This window comes from Ahaetulla prasina, chromosome 1, assembly GCF_028640845.1.
Source record: "Ahaetulla prasina isolate Xishuangbanna chromosome 1, ASM2864084v1, whole genome shotgun sequence".
NCBI lineage: Eukaryota > Metazoa > Chordata > Lepidosauria > Squamata > Colubridae > Ahaetulla > Ahaetulla prasina.
This window is the reverse complement of record NC_080539.1, coordinates 188436267-188455552: the sequence shown is the minus strand read 5'-3', so window position 1 is coordinate 188455552 and position 19286 is coordinate 188436267. Positions and strand designations below refer to the sequence as shown.

The 19286-nt window shown below is 42.8% G+C and overlaps 1 protein-coding gene across 5 annotated transcripts in view; it reads right to left on the bottom strand.

Moving 5' to 3' along the window:
• The window catches only part of SH3BP4 (SH3 domain binding protein 4), a 90760-nt gene extending 74420 nt beyond the window's left edge, over positions 1-16340 (bottom strand). For all 5 annotated transcript variants that reach the window (XM_058185181.1, XM_058185172.1, XM_058185196.1 and 2 more), the window contains exon 1: positions 16138-16340. The gene's annotated coding sequence lies outside the window, so the exon portion shown is untranslated. The remainder of the gene's footprint in view (positions 1-16137) is intronic.
• Positions 16341-19286: the final 2946 nt, after the last annotated feature.

Below are 19286 nucleotides of genomic sequence, written 5' to 3'. Positions count from 1 at the left end.
AAAAATTAAATAAACTAATAGCAAATTATATTTGGCAGGGGAAAAAAATCAAGAATCAAAATACAATCACTGCAAGATTGTAGAGGAGGATTTGGACTCCCACATTGGGAAACTTATTATAAAGCAACATCATTAATATGGATCAAAGATTGGATGGAATTAAAAAATAAATGAATCTTAACATTAGAGGGATACAATTTACAGAGAGGGTGGCATGCCTTTTTATGGGAGGGGGAAAATAGACATCATAGCTATCGGCATACCTGTTTGACATCGGCAAACAGGTATGCGGCAAAGAAGAATCTGTGGGGTTTTTTAAATAGTTTTGTAAAGAAGGGTTTTTTAAGGGGGGGGAGGGATTTGACGGGTGGGGGTGAAAACCCGTCGGGGAGGGATCCAGCCCCTGTGCTGGTTCGCGACATTATTCCATCTGGTCTGAAGGCAGGGGGGGAGGGCTCTGTTCCAGGATTAGAGGGTGGTTCGATCTGTACGGTAAGTGGGAGAGGCAGATATGGCGGAGGGGGGGGCCGTATCGAGAGTTGGGAGCACGTGTTCGATGTTTGAAAGCGATCACGTGCTCCGGCCCCCCATTCCCTACCCGTTCCTCGGGCGGCCATGATCCTCAGAGCTTGGACCTTCGGCTGATGTTATGTAATGCCCGGTCCGTGGCTAATAAAGCTCCCCTGATTTGCGATCTTATTCAGGGGGAGTCCGCGGACCTTATGGGCATTACGGAGACCTGGTTGGGCCTAGAGGGGGGGGTTTCCCCTTGTTGAGATGTGCCCTCCAGGTTTCCGAGCATTTCATCAGCCGAGGGCCCAAGGTAGGGGTGGGGGGGTGGCGGTTGTTATTAAGGAAGATCTGGTGCCGAGGGAGGCCACTGTTCCTCAGATTGCCGGCTGTGAATCCCTCTATGTGCGGTGGGGCCATAGGAATCAGTTGGGCTTGTTGATCACGTACCTGGCTCCTTGCTGCGTGACCACAGCCCTGCCCGAGCTGTTGGAGGTACTTGCTGCTGTGGCGGTTGAGACCCCCAGACTTATAGTCATGGGGGATTTCAACCTGCCATCAGCTGGCTTGTTATCGACGGCAGCTCGGGAGTTCCAGGCTTCCATGACGGCCTTGGACTTGATTCGAGTAAATGATGGCCCTACGCACATGGGGGGAGGCACGCTGGATCTGATTTATATCTCTGGACAGTGGTTAAATGATCTGGAATTAGATGATTTAGTAACAGAACCAATGTCATGGTCCGATCATTTTCTCCTTCGCCTAGACTTCCGAACCACCACTCACCATCGCAGGGAGGCGGAACCTACACGTTGGTTCCGTCCCAGGCGCCTGATGGACCCCGAGAGGTTCCTGACGGAGCTTGGGCCATTTCCTGAGGATCTGGCCCATGGCACGACTGAGGAACTAGTCGCGGCCTGGGAACAGGCCGCGGCTCGTGCCTTGGACTGTGTGGTGCCTTTGCGGCCTCTGACCCGGCGCAGATCTCGTCTGGCCCCTTGGTTCTCCGAGGGGCTGAGGGAGATGAAACGCCGGAGAAGACGCCTAGAGAGCACCTGGAGGTCCAGTCGCTCCGAAGCTGATCGGACACTAGTTAGGTCCTATTCTAGGACCTACCTAGTGGCAATGAGGGAGGCGAGGCGTTCTTACGCCTCCACCCTCATTGCATCGGCAGATAACTGCCCGGCCGCCCTGTTTCGGGTGGCCCGCTCCCTCCTTCATCAGGAGGTGCGGGATGACCCTTTGCAGGGACGAGCCGAGGACTTTAGTGGTTATCTATACGATAAAATCGCTCAGCTCCGGGACGGTCTGGACCGAAATTGGGATGATCCAAGCGAGGGAGAGGAGGCACGTCTTGTCGAGTCTATTTGGGATGAGTTTGACCCTGTGGCTCCCGAGGACGTGGACAGGTTGTTGGGGAGGCTTCACGTCACGACATGTTTACTGGACCCGTGTCCTTCCTGGCTGGTACTGGCCACTCAGGAGGTGACACGAGGCTGGCTCCAGAGGATTATCAACGCTTTGTTGTTGGAAGGGGTTTTCCCTGCCGCCTTGAAAGAGGCGGTGGTGAGACCCCTCCTCAAGAAGCCCTCCCTGGACCCAGCTATTTTGGGCAATTATTGTCCAGTCTCCAACCTTCGCTTTGTTGCAAAGGTTGTGGAGAGTGCCGTGGCGCAACAGCTACCCCAATACCTGGATGAAGCTGTCTATCTAGACCCGTTCCAGTCCGGCTTCCGACCCAGATACAGCACGGAGACAGCTTTGGTCGCATTGGTGGATGATCTCTGGAGGGCCAGGGATAGGGGTTATTCCTCTGCCCTGGTCCTATTAGACCTCTCAGCGGCTTTTGATACCATCGACCATGGTATCTTGCTGCGCCGGTTGGGGGGATTGGGAGTGGGAGGCACCGTGTACCGGTGGTTCTCCTCCTATCTCTCCGACCGGTCGCAGACGGTGTTGACAGGGGGGCAGAGGTCGACCGCGAGGGGCCTCACTTGTGGGGTGCCGCGGGTGATTCTCGCCTTCTGTTCAACATCTACATGAAGTCGTTGGGTGAGATCATCAGTGGCTTCGGGGTGAGATACCAGCAGTACGCTGATGACACCCAGCTGTACTTTTCCACCCCGGGCCACCCCAATGAAGCTGTTGAAGTGCTGTCCCGGTGTTTGGAAGCCGTACGGGTCTGGATGGGGAGAAACAGGCTCAAGCTTAATCCCTCCAAGACGGAGTGGCTGTGGATGCCAGCATCCCGATTCAGTCAGCTGCAGCCGCAGCTGACTGTTGGAGGCGAGTTACTGGCCCCAAAGGATAGGGTGCGCAACTTAGGTGTCCTCCTGGATGAACGGCTGTCGTTTGAAGATCATTTGACGGCCGTCTCCAGGAGGGCCTTCCACCAGGTTCGCCTGGTTCGGCAGTTGCGCCCCTTCCTTGATCGGGATGCCTTGTGCACAGTCACTCATCGCTCGTTACCTCTCGCTTGGATTATTGTAATGCTCTCTACATGGGGCTCCTTGAGGTGCACTCGGAGGCTTCAGTTAGTCCAGAATGCAGCTGCTGGTGATTGAGGAGCTAGGCGTAGCTCCCATGTAACACCGCTCCTCATGAGCTGCACTGGCTACCTGTGGCCTTTCGAGTGCACTTTAAGGTTTTGGTTACGACCTTTAAAGCGCTCCATGGCTTAGGGCCTGGGTACTTACGGGACCGCCTGCTGTTACCACATGCCTCCCACCGACCCGTACGCTCTCACAGAGAGGGACTTCTCAGGGTGCCGTCCGCCAAACAATGTCGGCTGGCGGCCCCCAGGGGAAGGTCCTTCTCGGTGGGGGCTCCCACACTCTGGAACGAGCTTCCCCCGGATTTACACCAAATTCCTGACCTTCGGACCTTTCGTTGCGAACTGAAGACACATCTGTTCATTCGCACGGGGTTGGCTTGAATTTTATCAATTTTAAATTTTTTATTAATAATTTTAAATGGGGTTTTAGTCTATTATATATTTTAACTTCTTAGGCTTACTATAAAATAAGTTTCTTAATCGTATTTTAAATTGTACATTGTATTACCTGTTTTATTTTGCCTGTACACCGCCCTGAGTCCTTCGGGAGAAGGGCGGTATAAAAATCAAATTAATAATAATAATAATAATAATAATAATAATAATAATAATAATAATAATAATAATAATAATAATAATAATAATTTAATTAGAGATGCTTTACTACAAATATGGCAAGGGATAAAATTCCAGAATGGTTATCCACAATGGAGGCAAAAATTTACCCAAATGCATTGGACATTGACAAAATGAAAAGATATAAAGATTTGCTAAATAGTCAAAGGGAATTGAAAACAAGGCAGAAATTAAAAGAACAGGGTACAGAAATTGATTGGTGGCCTTATATGCAAATAAAATCTAGATATAAGACAGATTTGATACAATACGGATTCCAAAGAAAAGTACACAAATTAGATAAAATCCTCCAAGGCACAGAAGATAAATTGATAAAAAAATATAATTATTTATTAAGATACAGATTGGAAGAAGAGGTAGTTAAGGAAAATATGATAATTTGGGCGAAAAAATTTGGATACAACATTGAATTGGACAAATTAGGGGCCGGTTTAGCTCTGCCTGGTAAGGCCTGTTATTAAGAACACAAAGCCTGCAATTACTGCAGGTTCGAGCCCGGCCCAAGGTTGACTCAGCCTTCCATCCTTTATAAGGTAGGTAAAATGAGGACCCAGATTGTTGGGGGGGCAATAAGTTGACTTTGTAAATATATACAAATAGAATGAGACTATTGCCCTATACATTGTAAGCCGCCCTGAGTCTTCGGAGAAGGGCGGGGTATAAATGTAAACAAAAATAAAAAATAAAAAATGGGAGACTGTGAACAAAAATTATAAACTGACAGTCTGTACCCTATAAAGAAAACATGTACAAAATGTTCTATAGGTGGCAATTGCCACCAGCTAGACTGGCAAAGATGTTTTCAATACCTCACCAATGTGCTGGAAATGCAAATGGCAAAAGGGAAAGTATTACCACATGTGGTGTTCCTGTCATAAAGCGAAACAATATTGGAGGAAAATTAAATCACAATTAGAAGAGATAACTAAACAACATATACAGATGAGGCCAGAAACTTTTTTCCTAGGAATACTTTCATGATCATATGAAAAAGAAATACAGTATTTAATTATTCATATAATCAGCATATAATCAGCAGCAAGAATAATCTATGCACAGAATTGGAAAAACAATAATATACCAACTGAAGACAATTTGATCAGAAAAGTTTTGGAATGTGCGGAAATGGATAAACTTACAAAGGAGATACAAGAAAAAGAGGAAACAGAATAGTGTGGGAGAAATGGTATGAATGGCTAGAGGAAAGAGATAAAAGGAAAGGAAAGATCAAGTAAGGGTCGAATTAGGAGTAAAAATACAAGAACAAATAAGAGGAAACAAAAATTGCAGAAATAAAATTGTGTACATGGTATTTATATGTATATATGTAAATAAATAAACTAATATTAGAAGTATATGGGAGAAGGGGAGTGGCCAGCATCACGGCGGGATGGTGGTTCCTGGTGCTCCGGAGAAAATGCCGATAGCCCAGCCATCTCTAGGGACCATATGTTGTGCCTCGCTCGCCCCCCTCTCCGCAGCCGGGCCCCTCTCATCTCCTGTTACCTCAGCCAGAGATGGATAATGAAGACGAACGGCCTGGCATGCCTCCAGCCCCCAGTCCTGGCACCATGCCCGGACAGACCGAGCAAGACGAATGGCCTGGCATGCCTTCAGCCCCCAGTCCTGGCACCATGCCCGGACAAACCGAGCAAATAAACCCCTCCCCCACAGCATGTGAACATGAGGAATATGAAGCCAGTCATGAACTGGAATTGCCAGCAGCTGGAGGGTGGAGGGATCCACGCTTCCAGAGAATGGAGAGGCGACGTCAGCAAAAGGAAGGGAGGGGCAGGCCTGGATAAGTGCTGAGTGATGGAGCCACACCCCATGGCCTATATAAAGGATCTGCTTTCTGGCATTCTTTGAGTCAGGCAAAGTCTAATTTGGATTGCTGAAGTCACATCTTGGACTCCTGCCTGCCCTGAGAACTCTGACAGAACTTTGGCAAAGCTGCAGAGGCTTTGTAGCCACGCTTGATACAGACTTCCCCGACCCAGCCATCAGAGGAAGAGTGAGACACAACATCATAGCTGTCTTGTAGAGACAGTGAAGAAGGGAGGCACAGGCCGGTGTGAACAGGAAAGTTGCAAATTCCCTGGAGCGCCAGCATTAGCCTCCGACCCAACGGCACGGGAGGACAGCCATTAGCAGCTGTCAAAAGCTGGGGCGGCCACACAAAAAGACTTGAGCAGGAGCAGTGACTGAATGGAGTATTGTTACCAAGTGAGTGATTGGCCAACTCACAGGTACAAAGAAAATTTTTTAAAGCTTAAAAGGAGTTTTCAACTTGAAATTAGCAGCTAATTGGCACGCGGAAATATAAAGTGAACAAAAAGCAAAGCAGAACTTTGTGATTAAACCCTAAAAAGAAAAGTTTCCATCTGGATTTAAAACTGGCTTTGGAAGAAATTAAAAATAATAATAAAAAAAGAAAATTGGAGGAAAACATCTTTTGCTAACAAAAGGATTGAGACAGGAAGTAATTATCTTTGTGGATTAACAAGTGACATATTGTTGCCAAGGAACTTGTGAATTGGAGAGAAACATCTGCTGGAGGAAAGAAAGTATTGCATCATTTAGACTAACATGGGAAAGGCAGAAGGAGGTTTTGTTTATACAGCTGCAATGCGATTTAAAAAAAAAGGAGTGGAATCAATGAAGACTTCAGTTGGAACCGTTTTAAGGAACATCTGAATTATATATTTTCAGGAAATAAAAAAGAAAAGAAAAAAGGGACATTACATGGACTTGAATTTGAACTATATATAGGTTAAAATAACAAATTTGAAAATCTTCTCTCCTTAAATTGAGAACATGGACAATTATATAGATGAAGACAGAAACATAGATGATTACAATGGGATTGACAGTGAAAAAAAATGGATAGGGGAAAGTATATTTTAAAAAAGAAGAGAAAAGAAGGCAATAGGAAAAGATTGAGGGGGGAAATTAAGAGTGAAAAAAAATAAATGATTACACTGGGATTAACAGTGACAGAGTTAAATTAGATAGGGGAAAGTATCTCTCAAGGAAGAAGAGAAGAGGAGGAAATGGGGAAAGATTGAGAGGAAAAATTAAAAGAGTAAAAAATAGAGAAAGGATGTGGAAAGGAAGATATAAGAACGAGAAGAAAAAGAAGATAAGAGAATGGGAGAAAGGAAGGAAAATATTAAAAAATGGACGTTTGGAGAGTGAAGGAAAATGGTTAAAAGGGGAAGAAAAATGAATAGTAAAAAAGAAATTAAAATAGATGTAGAAAGTGTATGGAAGAAGTAAATTAGAAGAAATATATAGATTATTGTAAAGGAAATAGATGAAATGTGAAAGATACAATGGGATATATATTTTATTGTTTGAGGATACATGGAATTGGAAAGGATTGTAGTGGATGGTAAAGAAATAAATTTTAAATATAGAAAAGAATTTCTTTAATTGACATCAAGATATAAAATTGAAAAGAAGTAAAAAAGGAAATATATTGTTTAAGAGAAATATTCCAGCAGATAAAATGTGAAAGATAGAATGTTTTATAGTGTAAATAATTGAAAATAAGATGTAAAATTGAATAAAATTGAAATGTTAGTAAATGATGTACCTTAATGTAAGAGAAAAATAATTATTGTTGAACTGGAAATAAGAATTTAAAGAAAATAAGAGATGGAAGGTTGTAATTACTCAAGGGTGGTAAAGCAAAGATAGAACAAGATGAAAATGTTTATAACTAAAATATGAGGGGAATTCGGAGAAATAGACTCAATAAATGGGAAAACTGGGGTTGTCTGGACACCATAGCGGAAAAATCAAAATTTTATTTATTTTATTTATTTATAATTTAATTTCTATACCGCCCTTCTCCCGAAGGACTCAGGGCAGTTTACAGCCATATTAAAAGTACAAATATAAATAACAATTTTAAAAACAAATTAAAACCAAATATTTAATGGCCAAATCAGCTAAAACGGTCAAAGACCGACTTAAAACCCGTTTAAAATTACAATCAAATATTACTTAGGCTAGTTCTGCATGATGAAATAGTAGAGTCTTCAGTTCACGTTTGAAGGCCCGGAGGTTGGGGAGTTGGCGCAACCCCGGAGGCAGCTCATTCCATAGAGCCGGTGCTGCCACAGAGAAGGCCCTCCCACTGGGGGCCGCCAACTGACATTGTTTGGTCGACGGCACCCTGAGGAGGCCCACTCTGTGGGAGCGCACAGGTCGTTGGGAGGCTATCGGTGCCAGAAGACGGTCTCGTAGATAACCCGGTCCTAAGCCATGGAGCGCTTTAAAGGTGGTGACCAACACCTTGAATTGCACCCGGAAGGCTACTGGCAGCCAGTGCAGGCCATGCAGGATAGGTATATGGGAGCAATGCGGTGCTCCCTCTATCACCCGTGCAGCCGCATTCTGGACTAGCTGGAGCCTCCTGGTGCTCTTCAAGGGGAACCCCATGTAGAGAGCATTGCAATAGTCCAGGCGGGAAGTAACGAGGGCGTGAGTGACCGTGCGTAAGGAGTCCCAGTCAAGTAAGGGGCGCAACTGGCGAATCAGGCGGACCTGATGAAATGCTCCCCTGGCGACAGCCGTCAAGTGTTCCTCTAAGGACAGCCGATCGTCCAGGAGAACGCCCAAGTTGCGCACCCTTCCCCTGGGGGTCAATACTTCTCTCCCAACAGTCAGCAATGGCATAAGGTGACTGTACCGGGACGCCAGAACCCACAGCCACTCTGTCTTGGAGGGGTTGAGCTGGAGCCTGTTCCTCCCCATCCAGACCCGCACGGCTTCAAGACACCGGCCCATCATCTCGACGGCTTCGTTGGGGTGGTTCAGGGTGGAAATGTACAGCTGAGTATAATCAGCATACAGATGGTATTCCACCCCGAAACCACGGATAACCTCACCCAGCGGCTTCATATAGATGTTGAACAGGAGAGGCGAGAGAACCAACCCCTGAGGCGCCCCACAAGTGAGGCACCTTGAGGTCGATCTCTGCCCCCCTGTCAACACCGTCTGCGAACAGTCAGAGGAGGAGAACCACTGATAAACGGTGCCCCCCACCCCCAATCCCTCCAACCACCGCAGTAGGATACCATGGTTGATGGTATCAAAAGCCGCCGAGAGATCTAACAGGACCAGGACAGAGGAACATCCCCTGTCCCGAGCCCTGTCCCGAGCCCTCCAGAGGTCATCCACCAACGCGACCAAAGTCTCCGTGCTGTATCCAGGTCTGAAACCGGACTGGAACGGGTCCAGATAGACAGTTTCCTCCAAGTATTGAGGAAGCTGATATGCCACTACACTCTCAACAACCTTCGCCAAAAAGCGAAGGTTGGAGACTGGACTATAGTTCGCCAATACAGCTGGGTCCAGGGAAGGCTTCTTGAGGAGGGGCCTCACCACCGCCTCTTTCAAGGCGGTGGGGAAAATGCCCCCCAGCAAGGAAGCATTGGTAACTCCCAGAAGCCAGCCTCGTGTAACCTCCCGTGTGGCCAGTACCAACCAGGAGGGACACAGGTCCAATAAACATGTGTTGGGATTCAGCCTACCCAACAACCTGTCCATGTCATTGGGAGTCACAGGATCAAACTCAGCCCAGATAATATCCTCAAGACCCGTCCTCGCCATCCCGCCCGAATCTATCCAATCAGCGTCCAGTCCGTCCCGGATCCGAGCGATTTTATCGGATTTTATTGTACAAAATCCTCAGCATGCCCCTGCAAGGGGTCCTCCCGAGCCTCCTGCATAAGCAGGGAGCAGGTCACCCTAAACAGGGTAGCTGGGCGATTATCTGCCGATGTGATAAGAGCGGAAAAATAATTATGTTTCGCCGCTCTTATCGCCACTAGGTAGGTCTGAATATGCGACCTCACTAGTGTTCGGTCGGGTTCGGAGCGGCTGGACCTCCAAACACTCTCTAGGCGTCTTTTCCAGCGCTTCGTCTCTCTCAGCTCCTCGTTATACCAAGGAGCTGGTCGAGTTTGTCGCCGGGTCAGAGGCCGCAAAGGCACGACGTGGTCCAAAGCCCCGGCCGCCTCCTCCTCTCAGTTCTTCGGCCGAGCCGTGGGCAAATTCCCTGGGAAACAGCCCAAGCTCCATCGGAAACCTCTCTGGGTCCATCAGGCACCTGGGATGGAACCATTGAACCGGTTCTGTCTCCCTGCAGTGCGGTGCAGCGGTTCGAAAGTCTAGCTGAAGGAGCAGATGATTTGACCATGACAGGGGTTTAGATATTAACTCCCCTAACTCTAGATCATTTAGCCACTGTCCTGAGACAAAAATCAAGTCCAGAGTGTTACCCCCAATGTGGGTGGGACCATTAACTACCTGGGTCAGGTCCAAGGCCGTCATGGAAGCCATGAACTCCCGAGCTACCGTTGATGATTTGCCCGCCGATGGCAAGTTGAAATCCCCCATAACTGCCGTCCCGGCTATCATCTCCAACAGCTCGGGCAGGGCTGCTGTTACGTAGCAAGGAGCCAGGTATGTAATCAGCAATCCCACCTGCACCCCTTGGCCCCACTTCACAAGGAGGGTTTCACAACTGGCTATCTGCGGGACAGCGACCTCCCTCGGTTCCAGACTCTCGTTTATAACAACCGCTACCCCCCCACCCCTACCCGGGACCCTCGGCTGATGGAATGCACGGAAGCCTGGTGGGCACATCTCAATAAAGAGATCCCCCTCTTCTGTGCCCAACCAGGTCTCCGAAATGCCCATCAGGTCTGCACCCCCCTCTTGAATAAGATCGGCTATGAGGGGGGGCCTTATTCATAACGGATCTGGCATTGCATAGCATCAACCGAAGGTCCAAGTTCCAGGGAGTATAGCCACTCGGGGCACGAGTGAAGTCTGGGGGCCCGGAGTGCACAATCGCTCGCAAACAGCAAGAGCGCACTCCCCGAACATGATATGAGCCCCCGCTTCCGCCATATCTGCCCCTCCCTCGTACCGTGCAGATGGAAATGCCCATACATGGTCGAGTCTTAACCTCATCAGTTACCTCCATTTTACAGACCTCCAAATCGTGAACCTTAGAAGGGACCAGCCTAACCCCCTGTGGGTGTCCCCACCCACCCAACCCACCCCTTAAAAACCCTTTATTCGATTTAATTAAAAATTTCAGAAAGAACAAATTTTAAAAAACCCTTAACCCTTTCTTATTTGCATGCCACCTCTCGGGATTCCAAAATCCGTCATTGAGGTAGGCCCTCGATAAAGAGGAGTGCCACACCCGCGAGAGGGGGGCATCTTGCAGTGCAAGAAGTTGGTTCGACGAGTATGTCATAAGAGTCTTAAGGAATGGCAGAATCCTGGTTTGTCAAGATGTTAAAAGATGGTACATAGGCTAGCCAGACCACCAGCTGGGAACGGAAGTTCTTAACAATGATAATGGAGACGGTAGGAAAATGAATACAGCAACGGAGAGAGATAAGGAGGAGGAGAGAGGTAAGAAAGGAAGAAGGAGAGATAGAGAGAAAGAAGAGAGAGGAGGGGAAGAAAGGGAGGGGAAATAAGAACAGGAGAGAAGGCTAGAGTGGAAGGGAGAATGGAGGAGGGGGAAAGGAAGGGGATGTAGAGAAGGAGTAGAAGAGGAGAGAAGTAAGTAGGAAGGTTAAAAGAAGAAAGAGAGAGGATAAGAAAGGGAAGAAAGATTGCTGTAAAATGGAAAAGATGAAATGGAAGAAGGACAACCCCGAATATGTTTGAATATATCAGGATAAAAATTGAATTAGCTAAAACACAATAAAAAAGAATATATGTTAGTTAACATATTTGTTAAATTTGAACTTGAGGGTGAAAGATGATGTGGTTTATATAAATGAGCATAGAAGCATTAAGATTGTGATTAAAATATAGTAAAATAATATTTTGGTAGAAATTGTAACTGAGTAAAATATGTTTGGATAGGTTAAGCTAAGGTGTATAAGATATGATATGGTCAATGCTCTGTTCATAAACAATGTGTGTGGGTGGGAAATCAATAAAAATTGATTTAAAAATGAAGAAGTATATATATAAAAGATACATTAGAATAAGGGAGAAAAAATGCATAAGTAAGAAATTTGTTGCTGACGCAAATCTTTTGAAAAGAAAAAATTGTCAAAGATTTCTTTTTGCTTTTAAAAAAATGTTTAATAAAAATTATTTTAAAAAAAGAATTACAAAAAGAACCACAAAAAAGGAACTGAAAAATTAAATAGACATAATAAAACATAAAATGAACTCATTGGGAAAAGAAGAACTGGCATATAAAATCACAAGTGCAAAGCAAAACTTTTTTGAAAATGCGAATAAGCCTGGAAGGTGGTTGGCATATAAACTGAAAAAAGAGAGAGAGAGAAAATTGATACGTCAACTACGTCAACTAATTGATGAGAAAGGGACTCTTCACTATCAGAATGAGGAGAAAAAAGCTATCATAAAAGAGTACTACAAGAAATTGTATGACAAGGAGGAAATTCTAGAAAATAAAATACAACAATATTTGGAACAATCTGAACTTCCCAAGGTATTGGATACAGTTAAGAATATGTTGAATGAACGAATAACTATGACAGAAGTGACAGAAGCAATTAAGAGACAAACAAACAATAAAACACCAGGGCCTAATGGGCTACCAGCAGCCCTAATGTGCTACAAACAATTAGAAGAGGTATTAAGGTAATAAGTCCAGTGATGGTGGAAGTTTACAATGAAGTATTACTAGAAGCAAAAATATCAAACACATGGATGGAAGCAAATATTACCCTCATACCGAAAGATGACTCAGATTTAACACAGATAAAGAACTATAGGCCAATATCCTTATTGAATGCGGACTATAAAATATATGCTTCAATAATAGCAGAGATATTAAAAAAATATTTGAATGAATTTATACATCCAGATCAGAATGAATTTTTTACCAAAGAGACAGATCAAAAATAATACAATAATGATTTTAAATACATTGGAGTATTATGAGACACACCTTGGAAAACAAATGTCGTTGATGTTTCTAGATGCACAGAAAACATTTGACAACATTAATTGGCAATTCATGATAGCACAACTAAAATATATGGACTTTGGGCAGAGATTTATTAATATCATTAAAGCAATATATTGTAAGCAATCAGCTAAGGTGATAGTAATTGGAGACATGACAGAGAACTTTGATAACAAGAAAGGTACCAGACAGGAATGTCCACTGTCTCCACTGCTATTCATATTGACTTTGGAAGTGTTAACCAGGAACATTCGGCAAAATGAAGAAATAAAAGGAATAGAAATTAAAAAAGAGAAATACAAACTACAGGCATTCATAGATGACTTGGTCTTCATACTAGAAGACCCCCTAGGAACTAGACCAAAGTTAATTAGAAAAATAGAAGAATATGGGGAAGTAGCAGGACTGAAAATAAATAGGGTTAGACAAAGATTTTAGTCAAGAATCTCACAGATACACAAAAAAGAGTGTTGATGGAAAGAAATAATATAGAGATAGTTTAAAAAGTGAAGTATTTAGGAATATAACTTAACAGCAAAATGTTAGTTATTAAAGAGGATAATTACATGAAACTGATGAGACAAATTAAATTAGACCTGGAGAAATGGAAAGATTTACAACTGTCACTATCAGGAAGAATAACTATTATAAAAATGAACATTTTGCCAAGACTACTATACCTATTTCAAACAATACCAATAAAACTGGAGAAAAAAATATTTTGAACAACTAAATAAAATAATATTAAGATATGTTTGGTTAGGAAAGAAAGCAAGAATAGACTTCAAAATGTTGCAGGAAACCAAAAAAAAAAAAAAGAGGGGGCTTTGTCTACCAGATTGGGAATTGTACTACCAGGCCTCAGTACTCACATGGGTGAAAGAATGGATCAGTTTGAGATACACAAGAAGGACATGACCCACCTAGGTTGGCACACTTTCTTATGGTATAGGAAGAATAAGATAGTTAGTTTTCAGAGACATTATGTTAGAAATGCATTGCTATCAGTCTGGTTCAAAATAAAAGAACAACACTATTGAAAATACCAATCTGGCTTTCTACCATGGAGGCATTGGTACATCCTAATGTTATTAATATGGAAAAAATAGTAAGATATAAAGATATTTTGAATGACAAAGGGGAACTGAAAAATAAACAGGAACTTAGTAGCCAAGGGATAGACATTGCATGGTGGCTGCACATGCAGATATAATCCCATTATGAGAAAGATGCTAAAAAGTATGGTTTTAATAAAGAGTTAACAGAACTAGACCAGATATTAACTGAAACAGATGATAAACTGATAAAGAAATTATATTGATATTTATTAAATATTAAACTTGAAAGTGAGCAGGTAAAAGAGACAATGATTGCCTGGGCTAAAAACTTTGGATATGCAATAGAATTTAATAAATGGCAGAAACTATGGGATAGAAATATTAAATTGACTATGTCAACTGCATATAAAGAAAATCTGTATAAAATGTTTTATAGATGGCATTTAGCACCGGCAAGATTGGCAAAAATGTATAAAGATATATCTAAATATTGGAAGTGTAATCAATCATCTGGTTCATACTACTATATGTGGTAGATATGCCCAAAAGCTAAAAAATACTGGATGAAAATACATACTTGGTTGGAAAAAAATGTCAAAGCAACATATAGACTTGAAACAAGAGATATTTTTGTAGGGCATTCTACCGCAAAAATATGACAAAAAGATTATATATCTGGTCTTACATAAACTAACTACAACTTGAGTTGTATTTGCATTACAATGGAAAAATGATGAGATTCCATCTGAGGGGAACGTAATTAAGAAAATATTAGAATGCACAGAAACGGATAGATTAGCACTCACTATTAAGTATAAAGAAGAAACTGAATATTTTTTGACATGGGATATGTTCTACCAATGGCTAGACAATAGAAACTGAAGTTAGAAATAGAACAGAACAGAATAGAATAGAATAGAATTTATTGGCCAAGTGTGATTGAACACACAAGGAATTTGTTTTGGTGCATATGCTCTCAGTGTACATAAAAGAAAAAAAAACCTTCATCAAAGGTACAAGGAGGAGATATAAAAAGAGGAAATGTTAATGTGGGGAGTTGTTAAAGATGATAAGTATTATTATTATAGCATTATATTATTAATATTATGGTGATGAATATTACAGCAAATATGTGGACTATGATCGTTTAAAAATAACTATACGCAGATCACACACTGTTTGATGGAAATTAAATGTAATATGAATAAAACAAATAAAAACATGAAAAAACCCAAAATGCTGTAAATTTGAAATCAAATGCAATCATGACACATTTAGAAATATATGCAATTTTAATAAATAATTATAAAAATTGCTACAGAAAATTTTAATCAGGAATTCAGTATTATGTATTAATCTTGGATGAAAAGTTAATATTTCCAATAGCTGAAATTTTCTAAATTTTTTCTAAAGTATAATTTTTATTTTTATTTTTCCTTATTAAAATTGGGAATGCATTTATTATATAGTTTGTTGTTTAATAATGTTTCCCTCCATTTTCTCAAGAAAGCATTAGTTCTGGGGTTAAACAGTTAATATTAGAAAAACAAATATTTAAATCTTATTTTAAAATATGAACAACGTTGCTAACAGCTTAATGGTTGGTCCCATCTGGACTTAATTTGAAAAATGGTTGCTGCCTCAGCGAACTTAAAAGGCTATAGACTGATTTAAAATTCATACCTATGATAAATGTGTACATTCCACAAGGATTTTCTGTTTCTAAATAATTTAAAGATAACATCCTTTTCACATAGCAATACCAGACATTTTGAGTTGCAATCAGGCTTTCCACAATGCTGATATTTAACAGTGCTGATGTTTAACAAGACTTTAACAAGAAAAATACTAGGTTTACACCAAATACTAAGTTTCCTTTGGAAAGAACTGACCACAGTAGCAAGCAAAGCACGAAAGTCATTGCTCTCGTTTCTTCCTTGAGAAGAAACAAAATGCAACACTACAATAGCTAACCACCGGAAACGCATAAAAAGAGGGGAAAAACTCAAGGCTAGCAATTGGAGCTCTCTTGAAGGAAGTTTCGCCTTTAAATCTGTCTTCTCTTTTATAACTAAATTATTCCCTTCTCCGAACTCTACGGATAATTTATTGGGAGCAATTACAGTAAACAGATAATAGGGATTCTAAATGTGCAATCCACAATCCACAATCCAATCACACTAGTAGATGCTTCACATTAAATGGATGCTCCTACTTCAAATAACAAGGCATGATACCGCTAGGTATGATAGCATTTATACACATTTCCTCCATCACACTTAAAACATTGCGTCTGCCTTCAACCTGCTCGCTTTCTCCATTCCAGGGAGTTTTACGTTATTCTTATGTTGTGAGACCAACACAGAAAGCACAGAAATCCGAAGCTTTCTTACCTTTCTCCCTAGTTCCTTTCGCTCTGTCCTCGCCGGGACAACTTTATTAAGGTGTAGCAACTCCAAGTACCTCCGTAGCAGCAAATAGCGGGCTTCGCGAACCTCTCCCTCTCGTCCGTGGAAGCAGATCCGGCTTCATTAGAAGGCAAGGCCCTCTGGGAACTAGCGAGCGTATCGACGTCCGCCCAGCGACCTCACTGATGTCATTGGGGAAAACGCAGGACAGAGGGCCGTCAAAGTGGTTACAGCGAAGGAAGGGGCGGAGGCGGACTACTCTCAAGGGAAGCCGAGAACTGGCTGTGAGGGTTCATTTGCATGGGTACAGACCACAAACAAAGCTTTGCCTATCAGGCATGTTTTACAGTATTTTCCAGACTGTGGGAAGGGAAATCATTTTCTCTTTTTATCCTGATCTACTGTACATCATCCTATCTCTATATTTCTTATCTCTATGCTTCAGATCGTGGATGGGATCTGGGAAAACACCGTTACTTCGCTAAGTTTGCATTGTCTGCATTGTCTGCACCAAATACCCCTACGTAGCCTTTCTTCCTTTTCTTTCTCTCTCGTGGAGCTACGGCGAACGTTAGAAGGTTTCCTTCGTATTTACCTCTGCTTGAACAAATAGGCCTACAAAGAAGTAAGATTTTTGCTTTCTCTGAGAAATATGTTTCTCAAAAGTAAGCAGTCTTTAGCAGTTCCTCTGCCGCTCTTAAGAGAACAGATTTGGCTCAATTGAATTTTACAATCCTGAACAATGAGAGCAAAGTGATTCAACAGTTATCTTTTTAAAACCATACCTAGTACAAGGTTGTGTGTGGAAGCTGAAAAGGAGGACCATAGTGTGGGAAGGGATGGGTCAGAGATGTGGCAGAAAGAACACACAGAAATACTTCCAACAGTCTGGGTTCAGTTCCAAGTGGGGAGAAAGACACTGGAAACATGGAGACTGCTTGAAAAGATGGTTTAATGGTGGACAGGACCACATGGTTTTGAGGTCCTGGGCTTTTTTGCACATGGGGGTGAGAGAGAGAGAGAGAGGGAGGGAGGGAGGGAGAGACCGAGTGAGCGAGTAATTTTTACCCTCTGTTGGGCTTTTAACTTCAGCTTGTATTCTGATTGGTTGTCAGACTCATGGGGCCATGCAGGGATAACTTTGTAGTTGTCTTTTGAATCCTAGGCTTAATGAGTGATGTAATCTCCACAGTTGCCATGTGGTGAATTCTGTTGCTAGATGAGTAGAGGGCTAATCCTTTCATGTCCTGACGGCCATGTCTTAATCCAGTGCTGATTTTTTTTTTACTACCGGTTCTGTGGGCGTGGCTTGATGGGCATGGCAGGAGAAGGATACTGCAAAATCTCCATTCTCTCCCCATTCCTAGGGGAAGGATATTGCAAAATCACTATTCCCCAGGAATGGGGAAGGATATTGCAAAATCTTCATTCCCACCCCACTCTGGGGCCAGCCAGAGGTGGTATTTGCCGGTTTTCCGAACTGCTCAAAATTTCCACTACCGATTCTCCAGAACCTACCAGAACCTGCTGGATTTCACCTGTCTTAATCCCATTACCCTGGAGCTGAAGGGGGGGGGCAGGGAGTTGCTTTGTCTTTAAAACATGTTTCCCCTTTCCTCATCCAGGGAAATATAATATTCTGCCATTTTAATATTTCCTAAAATATTTCATTCTTTTAGGAGAGGGGTGGGTGCTAACGTCCTACAGTTCCTTCAGCCACTCTTCACAGGATTTAGCCTCCAAACTCTTTGTTGCTCTTCCTCACTGTTTTTAGGGCCTCAGCATCTTTTTTGTATTATGGTGACCAGAATATTGAAGCAATTATACTTCTTTTCCTGCCTTGGACATCAAGCAGGGGACTATAATGACCACTACAGATAGTCCTTAACAGCCATTCATTCAGCATTTGTTTAAAGTTACAATGATACTGAATAAAGTGACTTGCAATCAGTCTTTGTACTTATGACCATTGCAGTGTCCCTGCAGTCATGTGATCACAAACTGGGTGCTTGACAACCAGCTCACACTTATGACAATTACAATTACAGCATTTCACAGCCCTATGATCACCATCTGCAACTTTCCCTTCTGACATTCAAAGTCAATGGTGAAGCGAGCAAGAGGTCATGAGATGTCTATGGATTATTTGCTTAGTGACCATGGCAACAAAGTTATAAAATTGGGTGTGGTCACATGATGTCTTACTTAATAACTGCATCATTTAATGATGAATTTTCAAGTTCCTTCCTGCATTTCTTCCCCAAAAAAAACTCTTGCTCAAGTATGGTAATCTCTTGTAAAAAGGTAAAGGTTCCCCTCGCACTTACGTGCTAGTCGTTGCCGACTCTAGGGGGCAGTGCTCATCTCCATTTCAAAGCCGAAGAGCCAGCGCTGTCCGAAGACGTCTCCGTGGTCATGTGGCCGGCATGACTCAACGCCAAAGGTGCACGGAACGCTGTTACCTTCCCACCAAAGATGGTCCCTATTTTTTCTACTTGCATTTCTATGTGCTTTCGAAACTGCTAGGTTGGCAGAAGCTGAGACTAGTAACGGGAGCTCACCCCGTTACACGGCAGCACTAGGGATTCGAACCGCCGAACTGCTGACCTTTCGATTGACAAGCTCAGCTTCTTAGCCCCTGAGCCACCGCGTCCCTCTTGTACTTGTGTACAAAGTACAAAGAGATTGTGTACAATCTCTTGTACTTGTGTACTTATGTGTGAATGTTAAAATACCATGTCAAGATTGAACCGCTTTGCTTCTTTCAAACCTTAATGCTTTCAAGTTTGCAATGAACTGGGGGAGAGAAGGGGGAAATGGAATGCTGACAATGTATGCAGAGATTGTGAGAGCTTGGCAACCATTAAAGTCACCACTGCAGGGGTTAGAGAAAGAGATGGACTGTTCCCATAACAAAAGGTCATCTCATAATTGGACAATGTAATCACCCAAGGGTGGGGAGAAGAGAAAGCTATTGATTAACTAGGCAAGCCTTTGCATGGGAAAATCAGAGCTGGTTTTGTTTCTTCAGTACCAAAATGGGATATCCAATAAAGTTTTACTTTTGGAATTCCAAAGCTCCCGAGAGTGTTTCCTTATTTTAGGTTCACTAGTCAGACAGCTGATATTAAACC